Raw genomic sequence first — 10,805 nt, 5'->3', positions numbered from 1 at the left:
TAATTTCTATATAATATGTAATCAAATATTACTTTTATTCATAAGTTCAAAAACTTGAATATATGTCACAAAAATTGGTCGAGATTATAGACAGACACTGGTTTATGATTATCTAATAATTTATTGTAATTATGTATTTAACTTAAAATAGGATTGTTTAATATTGGATTTAATAGCTTCTCCAAAGTGAGAAGGTGCACTTTAGAGAAAAAAGTGCAATCATAATTATTAATTAAAACTCTAAGCCTTGTATAGCTAGCAAAGGTGCGACCAATTCTACAGAGTAGTGCAACAACCCCTTTAAGGGACTTTCTCCTTCCATATGAAGGGCGTGGAGGGCTTTTTCCCACCTGAGGTGGTGGATTACTTGATGAACAATTATCATCTGATAATGAGTTATATACAGTTTATTGTGGGGAGAGAGATTTAAAAAAATAAAAAAAGGAAAGAAAAAACGACAAGCTTTTTTTTTTTTTTTTATCCATCAGAAATGTAAAGACAAAAAAACGATAAAGTTTAGCAGATAATGTGATATAAAATTGAGACAAACAAATGTAATATGAATAAAAAATTAAAGTGTGAAAAAATCATCTATTTTATTTTTAAAATGAAATTAAAGTTTCTTCTTTTAATCCTCTTGTCCATTTGATTTATTTTTTTTCAATTATATTAAATATAAAATAAATTGATAAATTTACCATATATTATATTTGTCCTATTCTAACATGTGACTGTAACCTAAGATATCTTATTGGCTAATTTAATTTCACAATTAATGAATTTTTGGGTATATATCTGATCCCTTGAGACATGCAGTATAGTAAAATATAATCTAAGTGACCTTACTTTTCTATTTTCTCTAATAAAAAAAAGACATGTACTTTGACTTTTGAGAGTTTTAAGACCATTTTGTAATATGTTTTGCATAGTGAACAGTTTATTAAAAATAATATTTTAAAATAAAATTTCTATAATGATTTATCGGGCCGGTAATTAAGTGCTTACTCATAGTACCCACCTCATTCCACAAAATCTTAGAAGATAAGCAAACACCGTAATGAGAGGCAAATATCATGCGATACTTATTTAATTAAACAGTGCTGGACCCTCACCGTGACGGCAGCACTAAACGACATTCAATAGAAATTTTTAAATCCGAGACTATAAAATCTTGCACATGCATGTGCCACTAGTCACAACAGTCACAACATTGGTGCTTTTAAATATTTAATGGGTTCTGTTTTAATAAATAGAAATACTTTATATTATTTTAATATAATAGATATTTACTTCTTAGCTAAGGTTCTCAAAGTCATTCCCTACCTTGTCTTATTTATTAAAGGTTTGAATTGAGTTTAACGCAGTTAATGTAATTTTTCTTTACATATTCAATCGATTTAAAGTTATCTAGATACAGTATAATTTTTAAAATAATTATCATAGGAGACAACAGTAATATTATCATAGATTATTATACGAAACTTAAATTCTTAAGATCTTTCACTTTATCGGTAACTGCTAAATGTTTTTTAATGTTTTTCTTTTTAGCACGCCAGAATTAACGTTAGAACGTAATAATGTACATTTTACTGAATCTATAACATTTGCTGATTCAATTCATCAACGATAATCATGATAAACTCGATAAACAGCGATAGGAATGGTTATCAGTGTTCCACTTCACACATGTTCAAAACGAAGATAATAATGTTGTTTCTCTTCATTTTGCATTTGCCGATTGACTTGGCTTCTGGTCACTAAGAACAAGCTTTTTAATTAGATGAGTGAAAAGCAATCATTCTAACGTAATTTTTAGATTGGGGGAATCTTTGCACAACTAGCTAGTCAACACAACCACTCAATAATGCCTTGTTTGGTAAGAAATAATGGGAGTATATTAGTGCATATACTAACTAAACAAAAACTAAACCTAGACATATGCAGTACGTCAATTACTTCTTTATCCTTAAATATTTAGCACACATGATAACAAGTAAAATTTCCATTTTAAGAGTAACTGCTGGTGAATTAAATTAATTCGGTTTAAAAAAACAGTTTAATTTCATTTTTTTATATTTTAACATATAGCTAGCTTTATTTTAAATTAAATTCAAAGCTCCTAAATTTAAAACAATTATGTTTTTGTTTTATATCATTTTATTGTTAAGAAAATATTAAATAATTATTGAAATACACAATAAATGTAATAAAATTATTTTAAAGTATCGAGTATTTAATTTTATAATTCAGTTTCAATAGGAGTAAATTAATTCAGTTTAGTGTAAATTCACGTAATATCAAAAGAGAATTTATGTTTGCCACAGTTAATGCTTTTAAATCACAAATTAACATTAGTATCAATAGATGTAATTCTATATGTTACTAATGTTATGTCTGTCGTCGAATGATGAAAAATGTTTATATGCCTTGTTGCTATGATTTATGAAAGATAAATGTTGAGAGATTTACATGCCTTATGTATGTGATCGTATGATGTTGTTGTGTTTCTAATCAAGGCACCCACTGAAACTTAATTTGTCTCATTTTAAATGTTTTAGATTAAGCAGGTTTTAGGAACAAAAAGAAAAGAAGTTTTCTAATATGTCTTTAATTACTTATTAAGTTAAACGTACGTATAGTACGTTTCATTAGAACCCTTTTAGTAAGATGAGGTTGATACCCTTTTCATGAAACTTAGCTTTGCATATTTATATATTATAAGAGAAGATTGTAATGTACCTTAGGAACCAAATTTATGTTTAGTTATTGATTCACGAAAACCTTTTTAAGTAATTACAAATGTTTTTATTTATTTTTCATTATGAGTATGTAATTAAGTACCATGTATAATACTCTTTAAGGCATTACACATCCTTCACAATATGGTCATGCTCAAGCCTCTGCAGATCGCCATGGTGCAGAGGCTTCTCAAGGCCTCTTAAGCCTTCAAACCACAAATAATACACATATATGGTCATAGATAGAACAAATAAGGCCAAAAAAGAAAAACTTGTAATTGCACTCAATTATTTGATCTATTTTTGGGAGCAGTTTGCACTCAGTTAATGAGTGGATGAGGGTGCATGGGACAGTAATTTTCATGGCAGAGGTATCGTCTAGCTAGCAAGTTACAATGATTCCTCATAGTATTTGGCTTTTGCGTCGATTGCTTTCACTAACGATGTCACTGTTCACTGTTTTAGAGTCCAAAGGCAAATGCAAAACCACCAAAGGGACAAGTGCGCTCCAAAAACAATTAAGCCTGAAATCCCGTGACTTGGAAAATTTGTCCAAATAAAGCCAGTCCAAAAAGAAATTAGGGTAAGTGGATAATTCTTTAAAGTGAATTTCCAATTTGGAAATTGCAGGATAGGCTATTCATATACCATGAATGTATCCTGTGTCATCAGGGTCCAATTCTTCATAATCAAAGCCGCATATTCCTCTGCTTGCTTCTGGATGTTTGACAGTTTGTTGGCAGTGGCGCTAAGGCAGATAATCTGAGTCCAGAATTGATCACATGTGATCAAGGAAAATCATAAATCAGATTCAGACTAGCAGAATTTGCTGATAAAACAACTTTTGTATGTTGAACAAACTTGGAAAGTAAAAGTCTGAACAGTTAGTGGTGAATAATTATTTTGTACTGTACCTCTTTAATTTCTTCCTCGTGATTCCTGCCATCTGCATCTTTATCAACCCTGCATTCCAAATCCAAATTAATATAAGTCATCTCAAGGGTGATATATACTTACAGAGAATCCAAATTAACCAAAACAATGAATTACATGTCAAGAATGTTTTGAGCCTAGTATCAAAGCTCTGGTCAGAAAATATGATCCCAGAATTCCTTCATCTGGATCTTGTTAATGGAACCCCCCTGAATACCTCTCTGCCTAGCAAGAGTATCAAAAAGCTTCTCTCTGCATAAGCCTCAGACTCTTTGTTCAACCCTACAATCAAATCAAATCCAGTGATATGTAGACTCAGAATTCAGAAACTAGTTTATATTTACATTCCTATCATCATTTGAAGCAAGATGGGTGGGGTTTGGTACCTAAGCATTGGCAAAGAGAGCACGAGGAAGATAGCCATCAGTGGTAGCAGTAAGCTTGTGAAAGCGCTTCTCCACCTCAACCCATCCTGCGCCACCATCGGTCTTGCTGATAAACTTGAGCCCCGTGAGAGCATGACCCACTGCAGACCTTTGTCCTTTCAAAGTGTTTGGGCGCTGGTTTTGAAAATGATGCCAAACGCTTCAGCTGCTTCATGCGATTGGCAGCACTCTGAACCACAGAGGCACCAAAGGATGTTTTTTTCTCAAGCCTCTTTCTTTCCCATCAAACCCAATTTATCACCTTCCTCTTCTTCTTCTTCCACCATGTCAACATCATCAGCTGCAACAGTTTTAACACTGTGTAAGGCCACAGAGTCACGATGAATGTCCATGGTCACCTCAACGTAGTGTTGTCCTTCAGCTTCTTCACCCTGGGATTTGGTGCCACTGTCAGGTCCAACATCAGTGCCAATCCTTTCAGCATCAGTGAGTTCTATATCTGATTCATGGTGGTGAAGATCTGCACAAGTGCCTCCCATTGTTGCTTTTGGTCTGATGCACACACACACTGACTCAACGACACTTTCAGGTCTCTTTCTTCACACTCATTTGTTTCTCTTCTAGCTATACCTGCTTGCTTTGCCTTCTATATATGCACGTATGTTGTTAACCTTTTGCTATGGACAACAATGACAGCCATATTTATCAAAGAAAAAACCATTCAAAGTGACTTTATTTTCTAGTGTATTACAATGGTTGTTGTCTTTATTTATTTAAAAGCTATTTAGCTTATCTAAACTACTTGCACTTCTTTAAAGTAAACAATGTATAATTAGTTAATTGCAGATAGAAAAATGTTTAAGATATACATCATTTTGACTTTGACAAAAAGATCCAAACCTAATTTGTCTATAACCCTTTTTAAAATACATATGGAATAAAATCAAATTTTGATCAAATATTGAGAGATTTAAAACATATTTACCTTCCTTTAAATTATAAATTTATATTAACACCTGTACCTTTTAAAGTTGACTGTGATTGCACTCAATGTTTTCGCCCAATATAGACTTTCCTCAATTTAATGATTAGTAACATAACATCTCATTAATATTTATTTATATTATTACGTGAATTGAAAAAAGTCAACATAACATCACAAAAAAAAGGAGTTTCGAATGCAACTGTATTAAATTTTGCAGAACATGAATGTAATTTCTCATAGCGAAGTTTTTAAAATATAATCTTTACCTAAAATCTAAAGATCAATACAATGTAAAAAAAAAAAAAACAGTGTATCACTATTGATTTACAGTATTTATTTATTTAAAAATTGAATATAGCTGTAATTTTACATTTTAAAAACGATGGCACTAGCGAGATAGACAACAAGGTACTATTCGCAACTAATCATTGAGGGGTTCGTTCGTTCGTACGTAGCCCATTTATTTGTGTTGCCAGGTCAAAGGTGGTATGGTTGGAGATGGGCGGCAGAAAATTCTAACAATCATACATTTTTTTCGGTAGATATTCTAACAACGATACAAATAATAATGAGTGATAAATTATACTACTAAATCTTCGTAAATATTTCCTATTTACTTTACAGAAAACAAAAACTAAAAAAGCCATATGCTAATTAATTTTGGTGCTTGATCCATCAATGCCATCGCGGTATTCAGATCATGTGACGCTATATTCCTTCATATTGGAATGACACACAATTCAATTCTCAGCCAAGTCATTTTACTTGATGAACAATTATCATCTGATAATGAGTTATATACAGTTTATGTGGGGAGAGAGATTTTAAAAAATAAAAAAAGGAAAAGAAAAAACGACAAGCTTTTTTTTTTTTTTTATCCATCAGAAATGTAAAGACAAAAAAAACGATAAAGTTTAGCAGATAATGTGATATAAAATTGAGACAAACAAATGTAATATGAATAAAAAATTAAAGTGTGAAAAAATCACTATTATTATTTTTAAAATGAAATTAAAGTTTTCTTCTTTTAATCCTCTTGTCCATTTGATTTAATTTTTTTCAATTATATTAAATATAAAATAAAATTGATAAATTTACCATATATTATATTTGTCCTATTCTAACATGTGACTGTAACCTAAGATATCTTATTAGGCTAATTTAATTTCACAATTAATGAATTTTGGGTATATATCTGATCCCTTGAGACATGCAGTATAGTAAAATATAATCTAACGTGACCTTACTTTTCTATTTTCTCTAATAAAAAAAAGACATGTACTTTGACTTTTGAGAGTTTTAAGACCATTTTGTAATATTGTTTGCATAGTGAACAGTTTATTAAAAATATATTTTAAAATAAAATTTCTATTAATGATTTATCGGGCCGGTAATTAAGTGCTTACTCATAGTACCCACCTCATTCCACAAAATCTTAGAAGATAAGCAAACACCGTAATGAGAGGCAAATATCATGCGATACTTATTTAATTAAACAGTGCTGGACCCTCACCGTGACGGCAGCACTAAACGACATTCAATAGAAATTTTTAAATCCGAGACTATAAAATCTTGCACATGCATGTAGCCACTAGTCACAACAGTCACAACATTGGTGCTTTTAATTATTTAATGGGTTCTGTTTTAATAAATAGAAAATACTTTATATTATTTTTAATATAATAGATATTTTACTTCTTAGCTAAGGTCTCAAAGTCATTCCCTACCTTGTCTTATTTATTAAAGGTTTGAATTGAGTTTAACGCAGTTAATGTAATTTTTCTTTACATATTCAATCGATTTAAAGTTATCTTAGATACAGTATAATTTTTAAAATAATTATCATAGGAGACAACAGTAATATTATCATAGATTATTATACGAAACTTAAATTCTTAAGATCTTTCCACTTTATCGGTAACTGCTAAATGTTTTTAATGTTTTTCTTTTTTAGCACGCCAGAATTAACGTTAGAACGTAATAATGTACATTTTACTGAATCTATAACATTTGCTGATTCAATTCATCAACGATAATCATGATAAACTCGATAAACAGCGATAGGAAATGGTTATCAGTGTTCCACTTCACACATGTTCAAAACGAAGATAATAATGTTGTTTCTCTTCATTTTGCATTTGCCGATTGACTTGGCTTCTGGTCACTAAGAACAAGCTTTTTAATTAGATGAGTGAAAAGCAATCATTCTAACGTAATTTTTAGATTGGGGGAATCTTTGCACAACTAGCTAGTCAACACAACCACTCAATAATGCCTTTGTTTGGTAAGAAATAATGGGAGTATATTAGTGCATATACTAACTAAACCAAAAACTAAACCTAGACATATGCAGTACGTCAATTACTTCTTTATCCTTTAAAATATTTAGCACACATGATAACAAGTAAAATTCCATTTTAAGAGTACTGCTGGTGAATTAAATTAATTCGGTTTTAAAAAAACAGTTTAATTTCATTTTTTTATATTTTAACATATAGCTAGCTTTATTTTAAATTAAATTCAAAGCTCCTAAAATTTAAAACAATTATGTTTTATTGTTTTATATCATTTTATTGTTAAGAAAATATTAAATAATTATTGAAATACACAATAAATGTAATAAAATTATTTTAAAGTATCGAGTATTTAATTTTATAATTCAGTTTCAATAGGAGTAAATTAATTCAGTTTAGTGTAAATTCACGTAATATCAAAAGAGAATTTATGTTTTGCCACAGTTAATGCTTTTAAATCACAAATTAACATTAGTATCAATAGATGTAATTCTATATGTTACTAATGTTATGTCTGTCGTCGAATGATGAAAATGTTTATATGCCTTGTTGCTATGATTTATGAAAGATAAATGTTGAGAGATTTACATGCCTTATGTATGTGATCGTATGATGTTGTTGTGTTTCTAATCAAGGCACCCACTGAAACTTAATTTGTCTCATTTTAAATGTTTTTAGATTAAGCAGGTTTTAGGAACAAAAAGAAAAGAAGTTTTCTAATATGTCTTTAATTACTTATTAAGTTAAACGTACGTATAGTACGTTTCATTAGAACCCTTTTAGTAAGATGAGGTTGATACCCTTTTTCATGAAACTTAGCTTTGCATATTTATATATTATAAGAGAAGATTGTAATGTACCTTAGGAACCAAATTTTATGTTTAGTTATTGAATTCACGAAACCTTTTTAAGTAATTACAAATGTTTTTATTTATTTTTCATTATGAGTATGTAATTAAGTACCATGTATAATACTCTTTAAGGCATTACACATCCTTCACAATATGGTCATGCTCAAGCCTCTGCAGATCGCCATGGTGCAGAGGCTTCTCAAGGCCTCTTAAGCCTTCAAACCACAAAATATACACATATATGGTCATAGATAGAACAAATAAGGCCAAAAAAGAAAAACTTTGTAATTGCACTCAATTATTTGATCTATTTTTGGGAGCAGTTTGCACTCAGTTAATGGAGTGGATGAGGGTGCATGGGACAGTAATTTTCATGGCAGAGGGTATCGTCTAGCTAGCAAGTTACAATGATTCCTCATAGTATTTGGCTTTTGCGTCGATTGCTTTCACTAACGATGTCACTGTTCACTGTTTTAGAGTCCAAAGGCAAATGCAAAACCACCAAAGGGACAAGTGCGCTCCAAAACAATTAAGCCTGAAATCCCGTGACTTGGAAAATTTGTCCAATATAAAGCCAAGCCAACCAATGGGTCTCAACTCTCAACCACTTTGAAATTTCAATGCTCCCTTGAGTCAATTTAGTATTGCAAAATCCAGGGATAAAATATTTAGGAACTAAATAACCTGAAAGTACTAAAAAAGTTCTCCTTTATTCACCACTTACTAGAAGTTAGTAAAAGAAAAAATTGTTCAGGGAATTTGCTTTGGAGTGTACTAAGTATACATTTTCTTTTAAACTAGAATGAGTTAAAATCATAATATATTTTACCCATACTTAACATGCATCTTTCTTCTATTGATTTTTTTTAGTGCATTTTTATGGTCTTAACCCCCGGTTCATAGATAATGACTTACCAAATTAATCTACTTAGCCAAGATGTTTTGGGTGGTGCTACAGTTCTCTCATTAATAATGCTCCATACTTTTGTTCTATGGTCATAAAGTGGACGATGAAGCAAACACTCAATTGATAGAATGGCCCAGGACATGCGTTCAGTGGTGTTTCCATCTTTCAAAATTTTGAATTTTGAATTTTGAAGTTTCACACTCAAAAGTTGAGGTCGAATTTTGAAGATAACTAGCCTGCACGCTATTAAAAAAGTTGAAGACATTTTACAAGAAAAGATAAGAACTCTGAAAAAAGAATTAATTAGTTGCATTGTTTAATCTCTTTAATATGTAATGTACAATTTCAGTCTTTTAAAGAAAACAGAGTTAATTAAATTTCTTTGTTTTTAAAATTTAATTATTTTTATTTATTTTCATTTACGTTTTCAATTATTATTTTTTATTTAAATATTTGGAAGTTTATGATAAATTTGGAGTATGAAATAATTAATTTTAAAATAAAAATTAATTTTAGAGTTTAAAGGAAGTTCTTTTTGTTTTGTAAATTTTAAATGCAATTTGATGTTAAAAAACTGCCTAAAAAATATGCTTACTGTGATAAAATGTCGGCAGATCTACGTAGGCTGAGGCTATAATAGTTTAGATTATAGACACAGGCAGTTAACCAAAAAATATATTACAGTATGGTCACGTTTTTTTAAACACCCAATCAATTTAGGGTATGTTTAGATTTTTGTTGGGAGTATTCCAATAATACATTTGAGAATAAAGTCTTGAAATCATATTTGGTTTCTTTAAAATATGTTTGATAGAAAAAAATTATCTTAAAATTCAGTTTCATAGAAGCAACATTTGAGATGAGATATTTTTGTAAACTTAACTTTAATCAAAATTTAAATATAGAAACTTTAATCTAGACATGTATTTAATTGTTATGGGTTGCAATGGCATTCTCGCTCTTACAGTCTTACTAGCTAAGCTTACACAAAAAATTCTCCATTCTCATTTTTCAAGGCAAAAAACACGGTTCTCTGCAACATAAATAATGAAAAAGAAAGAAAGGAAGAAATTTTGTTAGGGGTCTACTGCAAAATAGTTTTAGATTTCAATAAAATAATTGTATCACCACTATGGATCCAAGATGACTATATGGAAAGAGAAAGTAAAGAAACAAAAGCATATTTCATAAATATAGACTGCATGGGTTCATGTTATCCATGATAAATGTATTGTTGATAAATTTGTTGTACCTCAAAATATCAAACATATAAAAAAAAAAAACCTTTATTTAAATATGACACGAAAGTTATAGCTTAACATACACTGGGCCACGGGCTAAGAAACTTAGTTAGAACAATATAAAATGATAAATGAACTGTTGCCGAAAGGAAATTAATAATTCCCCGGTACGTGACTTTTGTGCATGGCAATCCAATAGCTAATATGGGTAGAAAAATAGTTGAGACAATGTTTGGTTGCGAACGAGTTGTAAAGTGCTGGAATTTAACTATGAAAAACAGTTTACCTCTAGAATTTATATTTTAAAATTATGAAATGAAATAAATTTTTAGAAATTAAAATTTGAAAATATGTAAATATATATATATATATATATATATATGTGTGTGTGTGTGTGTGAAAATTCAATATACCTTTTAATATATATATATATATATATATTAAATAATTTCATAATTTAATTTTCAGAA

This window comes from Glycine soja, chromosome 8 (assembly GCF_004193775.1).
Source record: "Glycine soja cultivar W05 chromosome 8, ASM419377v2, whole genome shotgun sequence".
In the NCBI taxonomy this organism is placed as follows: Eukaryota; Viridiplantae; Streptophyta; class Magnoliopsida; order Fabales; family Fabaceae; genus Glycine; species Glycine soja.
This window is presented reverse-complemented; position numbering follows the sequence as displayed.